The sequence below is a fragment of the Camelina sativa genome, chromosome 1, assembly GCF_030686135.1.
Source record: "Camelina sativa cultivar CO46 ecotype springtype chromosome 1, ASM3068613v1".
Lineage (NCBI taxonomy): Eukaryota > Viridiplantae > Streptophyta > Magnoliopsida > Brassicales > Brassicaceae > Camelina > Camelina sativa.
Genome location: NC_141880.1, coordinates 16,516,077 through 16,525,625, shown reverse-complemented (window position 1 = coordinate 16,525,625; position 9,549 = coordinate 16,516,077). Strand labels below are relative to the sequence as shown.

The following is a 9,549-nucleotide window of genomic DNA, read 5'->3' as shown; positions in this document are numbered from 1 at the left end:
CATTTCTTGAGAGATTTGAAGCTAGGAGGGTGTTGGAAGCTTGCTAGGAATGTGTTGGAAGCTTGCTAGGAGGGTTGGATTCGTGGTTGTTGGTCAGATACTTCCTGGAAACAGGTGACTGCATGACCTTAGCTGATCTAAGCCTAATATTTCCTTTCGCTTTCTTGTTTGGTGTTGTTTGTGGTGTTCCCTTGATTGTTATGGTTGCTATAGGTTTTCTACGGATTCATATGGCTTTGGGACTGAGTTTTGGACGGATTGGAGGTGATGAGAAGCGAGATTCGACTCTCAACTTTGAGCAGATCGCGTCTGTGGAGTCAGTGTCGATCAACACAAGGAGGGTGTCGGTTGACACCATGGAGCAGAATTGATCGACATTGTGGGGTAGTGTCGGTCGACACCATTAGCCAGTGTCAGTCGACACTTGGCTGGTGTCAGTCGAGACCTCCCTTCCACTGAAGACGATACTTGTTTCCTGGTTTGTATGTCTTGTTTGTTGATTGTTTTTGACATTGGTATCTGAGTTGCTTGTGTGTATTGCCCAGTAGATGGGATGATTGCCTCACTGAGTGTTTATAAAATACTCATGCATCTCAATTTGTGGTTGCGGTGCAGATAAAGGCAAAGTGTGATCCTGGAATCAAGGCAATGAAGAGGAGGATATTCTAGTGACTCGTTTGGATGTTGTCTGACCTTTGCTAGGTTGCTAGAGACGAGTCATTATAATGTGGTTTAGGTTTCTGGTTCTACCAAACCTTAACCCTTTAAAATTTTACCCTAAATGTAAAATAAAGAACCAAAACCTAGAAAAAAATTCTAAAAATTAATTTTACATATTGTAATTATGTAAAAGAGGGCAAAAATGAAAATGTTCAAAAAAAGGGTATTTTTGAAAAAGGATATCTCAAAAGGGGTATTTCTAACAAATTCTCTATTTATTTATTTTAAGAGTTTTAGTGTAATAAATATATTTAATTGTTTTAGAACAATAACCACAAAATGAAAGTCAAAATCAGTTAACATTAAAATAATTAAAATATATTTTGTACTGAAGAGATATTTACCTTCATATTGTTTTTGTTTTCTTCACACAAAATTTATAGTCATTGAAATACACACCAAGGATTATAGTTGTTGTTTTGATAAAACATAAAAGTAATCAATTCATGAAAGTCTATGGAAAACAAGGAATATATACAAAAAAAAAATTATTTATTAATTGAGATGTTATTAACAAATAGAAAAACTAAGACACATCTAATCAACTATGAACCTTAATTGTATTCTTGACCGTTACAGTTGAACCTTAATCAACTATGAATCTAAAAAAAAATTATTTATTAATTGTTGTAGTCTCAAAGATTTCGTTAAGCCACATGCTTCCTTACCTTTCCCTCCAAATTTAGCTACCTTGAACCACTGTAACGGTCTCCCTTCTAATTTCTGGATCTTTTACTCGGCCATCCATCAGCTTCCGATAGAAGGGAAATACCCTAAATCGACCCTTTTCTTATTCTCTTTTTTACTTAGGAAAAAACATTACAAATAGATTAGACTCTCTAATAAGACTAAGCAGCCATCGAATGTTCTGACGGCACCCCTGGCCGATTTTGATTAGGAAAAGAGCTTCAAGGTAGTTCCTATGAACGTAGATCACATAATCATGTGTCGATCTCATCACCTTACCAAACAAGGCCTATGAATACGAAACTGGTGCACCATCTGCAGTCGCTATGTACATGACCTAGACTGTGTAATCTACAACAAAGTGCTAGCCATCCTAGACGGCATCAAGTCAGCCATGTCTAGAGGCTACTCATCAGCTCACATTAAATCGGATTCTAAAATTCTCATTAACCTCCTATACTTAAAAAAAGATTAACAAACTAATTGGTTTGCTCCATGATATTTGATCTCTAATTTCGGAACTGGTAGCTTTTTCCTTCCTATGACTAACGTATTAGCTAACAATGCTTTATTGTCACTTTGACTTGTTGTTTTCTCTTCTAATGGAGTTAAAAACTTTAGTTATAGTTATGAACGAATGGAAAGTTTTATAATCTGACATAAAATAAATACAAAAACCCAATTCATATTTAATTTTATAATTAAATTTGAAGATCTGATCTAAATCAATACAATAAAAAATAAAAGAAGAAGTGTTTCTCTCCAAAGCATGACACCTCAGCCTCAACTTTAAAGCATGTGTTGACACCTCATTAAAAATTTCTATCCAATCAAATTATAACATTAATACAGCTCACCTGATTTTACTCCTAAGTGGACTAAACAAAAGAAAAACGAACGAGAGAGTATTTCTGCCAGAAGGTCTGCGACTGCGGGTATTTCGGATCAACATGGTTCGGTTTCTTGGTTCTTCGGGTAATGAAAAATGTTGTCGAACTAACTGTTAAAAAATTTTGGTTCGGCTTTTCGGGTTTTTGGGTAATGGAAAAAGCTTCCGATTTGAACCGAATCAATTATAAAGACGATTAGATGATGAAGACCTCGGCTGTTGGATGATGAAAAAGGCGACAGATCGATGAAGTTTTTGATGAATCGGTTACCCGTTCGGTTATGCATAATAGAACCCAACCGAAAACATACCCGAACTACTTGCAGAAATGTTTCCGATTGCAACCGATCACTAACCAAACCCAAACTGATATGTCTAAATCTCGGTCCGGTTCAGTTCGGAAAAATCGGTTCAGGCAAAAGTCACAGGACAAGGTGTTGACAGTTCAAATGTTTATCCAATAAAATTATAACAATAATACATATCACCTTAATATTTGCCAACTTGTCAACATTTCAATTAAGTGAAATATTCCAAAAAAAACAAATAGCGATATTTTGATATTTGGGCATCATTCTTCTTTTCACCGTGTGTTCTAAAATATGTAAGAGACACGACGATGAAGATCAATCCAACATGACAGCTATCTCTATCTTTTACAATAGATCTTTCGTTTCGTTTCGCAAATCCCAATTAGATCTTTGCTTCGAAAATCTGCCTTCAAATTTTTGTAAAATTAAATTTTATTATTTTCGTATAGATTTGTATTTTAGACATGCAAGGAGAAAGCTTATGTGAGATGAAGAAGATGAAGAACAAAGCAGAACAAAGAAGAAACTCATGATGAAGAAGAAGATGAGTTGTCGACAAAGAAGTGTTTTGTTAATGACAAGTGTTAATGGACCGTAAGATTGGTCAAAGTCTAAATAAAGAAGTGTGTTGTATTAATCATAGTAACTTCTATTTTGCTGTGTAGAACATATGCAAATTTTAGAGTGAGATTTCTTGCTCACAAGTTCAGTTATAGCTATGGAAAAAGTTTTCTAAAAATGCGTTAATTGAAAGAGTTGTTGGGTATAATTTGGTCATGTCTAGATAATATGCTGAATCACCATAAATTTCTTTAATATGCTTAATCACCATAAATTTCTTTAATAAAGAATACAAAAATGTTTCGTTCAAAAAAAAAATGAATACAAAGATGAAGTAGGAGTAAATTTTTCATGTAAAATTAATAAGTCAATAAAGTAAACCAAGTGAGAGCTCTAGGCACACATTGAATTGGTATAAGATTGTGACTTTTCTTTGGAACAACATAATCATTTTTGTTATAACATATTTTTGTCTGTCGTAAACTTATTTGGTTGTTTATATGCTAATTTTTCCAGTTATTACATTATCAATATGATTTTAAAGAAGAGAAAAACAATTTCTTTTCAAAAATCTCTATACAAAACAAATAATTCATAAAGTATATATTTTTTATAAGAGAAAATTAAGTTAAGAATTTATATAAATCTGTATAATGGTAACTATATATTAATTCAGTTACCTTATAAATTTTAAAATGCATAAAATATACAATAAAATTTGAACAAAATAAAAATATTAAATTTTAATTCTACAAACTTTTTAAATGCTTAATCTTATTTATAAATTTTGATAATCTAAAATTAATATACGAAGAGTCCCGTATATAAAGAGAAGGTCATGCAACAAGTCTTATCATCTCCTTTATTAACCAAAAAAAACTTACATCATTTTCTTCTTTCCTCTACAACAGTGGCTCGAGTTGCCTTTGGTTATTTTAGTGAATTCTTCAGCTTGGCTTCTCTAAGAACGTACCTCGCTGAGATCATCTCCACTTTGCTCTTTGTTTTCGCTGGTGTTGGTTAAAATAAATAACTTTGCTATTGCCTACAGTTCGTAGACGTGTAGTTAAAATAAATCTAAATATTTTTGTGGTTTATAACATTTAATGGGTCTAAATACTAAATGAATATGTCTCATTTGTTTGAATATATAGCGAAGCTGACGTCCGACGCTGCTCTTGATACGTCGGGACTAGAAATCTTACTTTTTTCCTCTAATGAACTTAATCAAAGAAGCCCCAACCTAAAACCAATCACAAAAAAGCCAGTTAAAGTAATTGAAACAAGAGGTTACAAGAAACTTCAAGTACAGATAAAAAAAAAGAACCTCAAGAGAAACTGAATGCTTTCCAGCATATACAACCGAGACTGTCTCACTCCTTCCTCCTTCAATAAATTCTTCAGAAACATCACTTGATTTGTTACACTGAGCTTCTTCTCGGACATCATTTCCAGTTTCTGTCTCATCATGAGAATGCAATGTAAGATGGAATGTTTTTAAAGCTGAACAAAACCATACAATTAAACAGCTTAAGTAAAAGATGCTAGCCTACAATAATTGAAGAGGATTGAGTGGAGATAGGTCTCCACACTAAATTTATCATCTTCTTCTGCTTCTTGAATTCATCTATGGCACTCTTCTCACTTACCTTATAACTAAAAGATTCCTGCCACGTGAAGTGGTGTAGCCACAAAACACTAAACAATCTCAGAGCACTTACAAAGATTACACATCTCCAAAATCAAAGTAACGAAACAACAAAGTATTGAGAAATTACCGACTTCAATTGAAAACATCTAATCGTGAACCCGAATACAAGATCAATCCTAGGAAATTACCAAAACACACAAAATCAAGGCAGAATCAAACACTTTTCACGATTTTTCTAATCCAACCCACAAAAAAAGAAAATTAAGTTTAGGGTTTTGTTTGTGTAAACATCCTACACCCCAAAAAAAAACCCGATATCTTCTTCTTCTTTTTCCCATCTGCTGTAAAGTCGCTGACGAAGACGAAGACAAATATCAGTTTTACTTTTTCGGGTTTCTTTATCTCTTACAATGACTTCTAGATTCATGAACAGATCTTCCATTTCATCTCTCAAGTTCTTCAAGGTTAATTGTTTAACCCTACTTTACTTTCTTCCGATAATTTGCTCTTATCACTAGTAAAATTGTGTTGTATAGTTACAAAAAAATGTGTAGGAATAACTTGTTTTCTGTAGCCAAATAGAAATTGTTACAGATTTGTTACAAAAACAATTAGTGATTATTTACTCGTCACAAACTAACCCCTTCATCGCAATTCGTCGCTATTTGCTATAGACTAGATACAGCCGAACTTGTCACCATTTGCTACTAATTGATACAGATATCTTTGCCGGTTTGAGAAAATTACCGTCAAACGTATTAGTAGCAAATGGTTACGAAACGTGACAAAAATTGTTGTGCCTACATACTCACAAAAATCTTCAAGGGTGGTTGTAACAATAATCATTCTATTAGCTACAAAATTATTTGTAGAGTGTATTGAAAAATTTTATATAAATTCATCCAAAAATAAATTATGTGAAAATATCTAGCAATATATGTGAAAATATGTTAAAAATCAAAGAGAAAAATGAAAGTACACAATTACTATTGATGTTAAACCTTAGTGTAATATCATACATTCAAAAAAGAAAGAGTTTTGAACTCTCAAACAGAGTTAAAAACCACTTACAAATAGAAGATATATAAGTACTTAGAAGGCAAGTCTTGTAACACAGAAAAGCGGGATGAAAGAAAGCTGAGACAACAAGTTCATCCTTCTCCGCTTTCCACATCTGCTGGTGACTTCACTCTTCATTGGGACCTGAGGGCATTGATATGATACGACTTAGGAAAACAAATCAGATATGCCAAATATACTTGAAAAGCTAGCGACACAAATGCAATGTATAAGTTATGTTGTATTCGAAGAATGTTGAAGTCCTATATAATTAACTGCAGCCGAAGAGTATAAACCATCAGAAGAATCATTTTAAAAGTTTAAGAATGGAAAGAGTTGTTTACTTATTTCCAGAATTTGGTGTCATTCCGAAAGAAAGTCTTTACCCATTTCACCTGAAAAAAAAAAATCAGAAGTATCATAGTAGAGACAAGAAAGGTAATCATAAAATACAGACCCAAGAAGTCTAAAACGCAGCATAGGCTGGAAGCATAAGGTATTCATATTCCAAACCAATGATAGCAAAGTAAAAGAGCAATACCCTAATTACAAAGTTGTGTCTGAATTGGTCTTCTCGATGTTGCAGTTACTGTCATCCAAGCGAAGGAACCATGGTTTAGGAGAGCAACCATGGCCATGTAAAGGAAAATTGGTTTCAACTCTGCTCTTTGTTCCTGCAAAGTAAATATTATGGCTGGCCATGGAGAGGGAACATTTGTTTTAATAAGGTTTAGAATCATGTGACCATATAAGCTAATAAGGTTCAGAATCAGAATCATGTGACCACATTTGGTTATCTTCAGTTTGGAAGCTAAAAAGTAAAACCTAGTGTTCACCTTGAGGCGTGATTCTTCAAGGTTGGTTAGTCAACAACTGTTCTTAAAATAATAAAAAAGCTCTTTGAAGATCAGAATAGTCAAGCCTTTATTCTCTGAAGTTGTCTACAAAACCAAACAATATTGTAAATAAAAAGTAATAAGTTGTCTCTGAAGTTATTCTTTTGCAATAACTTAGTATAATATGTAATAACAAAGCCCCACTTAGTCTAATAAGTAATAACCTGCAAAATGTCAAACAAAAGTAACTCACACGAACATAAGTAAAATCCTCTGAATACAAAAATTCTCTTCCAATGGCTGTTTTAAACAAGGGTTCACCAACCTTATCTCCACAGAGGAAGCGACTTAGACTCATCGCCCAAATCATGCAAGCGCTGTGCACTAAAACAAGAAAACAAATTACAAGCTTAAGAATTTAAATAGATGTCATGAGAGAAATAGACATATCATATGGTTCATCCAATATCATAGATACCATATTCAATATATCTACCTTTCTAGAAAAGCATATAATAAACATAAGTATTGAACAATCAAAAGCTTGACTCATCTGCTGCAAAATAAAATCGAGTGAGCTTAAAAGTTTCAGCAAGTAGTTAATGCCCTGATCATGAACTTACTGGTTTACAAGCAATCAAAATTCTACTTTGAAATCGAATCCGAACTATATCCATCACAGGGAGGCTCAATCAGACTCGAGAGTCAATCGTTCATCTAAACACAAAAGGAACAAATCGCAGAGAAGAATAAGAAAAATAAATACGAACCTGAAGCTTAAGTAGTTGAAAAATTTAACAGCAAAACTGGAAGATTTTAATGTTAGGATAGCTTGAGATCTCGCAAACTCGGATCTGGGTAGAGAGATAATAAGAGAATGAAGCAAATAAAAATTGAGTTAGAAAGACACTTAACCGATACATGTTATCCACTTCTTCGCCAAGATATGACATCGAAATTGAAGCGAAAGGAGGCCGACGACGAGCTTCACAGTAGAGTCGGAAAAACCTAGATTTCAATTTGGAGAAAACTTTTTTTCTTTCTAATGTTCTGTTTGTTGTCGTGAAAGAACGGATAACTGGATAAGGTTTTTTTTTTTTTGCTGTAGACTTAATTTTTTTTTGGTTTTATTGGCAAAAATGACGAAAGAAAAAAACAATTGATCCAATTAATTTGTAAATATTTTTGCGATGTTTTTTTTGAGGCAAGTTGTCACTGTAGTTACAACTACTTTGTAGTAAATTGTTCATATTTTATTTTTGAAAAATATACATTATTTGAATAATCTTTTTACTACAATTTGTTACCTTTTTTGTTGTGTGCAACAATGTTACAACATTTTGTGTCTCCAAATTTGTAACAAATTTGCTATAATTTATGTTTGTTACTATTTGTCATTATATTGCTACACATAGTAACCAATTAGCTACAATATCTATTAACTAAAATTTCGTCACTAATTTGTAACTATTTGTAGTTAATATTTGTTATTATTTTTTTTCTGTAGCAAAAAATGTAGCTATATAATTAATATTTACTAGTGTATGGTTTTTATCAAAGTTTTATTTTTTATTATTCAGATTTATTCCTCTTCCTCCTTGGTTATGTTGTTTTTGTGTTTCGTTTCAAATTGGGTTTTTGCAAGAGTAGGGGTTTGTATCTCAATTCGTAGGTCTTGTAAATTGGAAGTGAGAAAATTCTGTTTTTTATTCGATCTGATTTTAGTAGTGGAAGTGTGAACTCTACGAGTATGGGATCAATCCTCAGTAAAAACTGAAAAAACAGTTCAAAGGTATGGGTTCCTCAACTTGGCCTACTAACTTCCACAATAAATAACATAAGAATGTTTGTTTTCTTCTTTGAAATTTCCCTAAGTGTACATGGTTCCAGGCGCCTGCTGGGTAAAATCCACATTGGCTCAAGAAAAACTCGAGAAGAAGCCATGAGAGTTACTGAATAAAGAACAGTCATGAACAAGTCTTTGTGTCATTTTATTTCTTGAGAAAAGAGGATAGATATAGTCAACAAAAACGTTGCATTAAAAGCAATGAGTTGAGGTGGCCCAACACCAGAGAGAATAAAGATGATGATGAAGATAAATAAACCAAATACCGGTGAATGATAAAAAAAAATCTAGACATAGTAAATTTTTGTATTTAGAGAGTGACTTGTTTTACATTAGACTTAATTTGGTTTGGTTTGTCAAGAGAAGCATAAGTTGTAGAAGTGTGACCTCTATCTATGACTTGATTTTTGTTGTCTTACAATTTTTAAAATATTTAATGGTGTTAACTAATCGAATTTTTGCTTCCATTTTCTTATTGGTATCAGTAGTGGAGGAGGGAAGCAAAAGAAAGAATAAGGAAGAGAAATAAGCAAAATGAGGCAGATCTGAGTTTGTGTTTTACGAGACTGATTCTCGTCGAGCCAAAAGGACTTAGATCACAAATAAAGTGTTTTTGGAAAGGTCTTGCTGTCAAGAATATACAGCCGCTGACGGAGATTCAATCGGAATCATATTCAAGAAGTTATGTAAGTTTTTTCCTGATAAAGTAATTGCAGGAATCCAGAAAACAAAAACAGTTCTACTGCAGAAACTTCATGAACACATTTGGAGTCCCGAGAGTATTCCGATTGGGACGAAATTTGGTGGAGAGATTTAAGGTACTACTGAATAGATAATGAACAGTAGGATTCCTATTCCAATAAATTTGGTGGAGTGATTTAAGGTACTATTTTGTTAGTTCTTCATTTATTTGTATGTTTCAGAGACTGATTTGGCAGAATAAAATAAATTGTGACAAGTTGCATTGTTTGTTTTGGCAGACGAGGTTG

At 33.0% G+C, this 9,549-nt stretch overlaps 1 long non-coding RNA gene across 4 annotated transcripts; it reads right to left on the bottom strand.

Moving 5' to 3' along the window:
• Nucleotides 1-5,787: 5,787 nt before the first annotated feature.
• Nucleotides 5,788-7,776, bottom strand: LOC104793525 (uncharacterized). 4 transcript variants are annotated; one of them, XR_015596239.1, is made up of 7 exons: nucleotides 7,630-7,776; nucleotides 7,338-7,431; nucleotides 7,040-7,098; nucleotides 6,715-6,819; nucleotides 6,420-6,572; nucleotides 6,223-6,273; nucleotides 5,788-6,022 (listed from the first exon to the last, which is right to left on the bottom strand). It is a non-coding gene; the product is annotated as an uncharacterized LOC104793525 (long non-coding RNA). The 4 variants fall into 4 exon arrangements; XR_015596240.1 differs by having other exon boundaries at nucleotides 6,420-6,552; nucleotides 7,630-7,770; XR_002037426.2 differs by lacking the exons at nucleotides 7,338-7,431; nucleotides 7,630-7,776 and adding an exon at nucleotides 7,211-7,323.
• Between the last annotated feature and the right edge of the window lie 1,773 nt (nucleotides 7,777-9,549).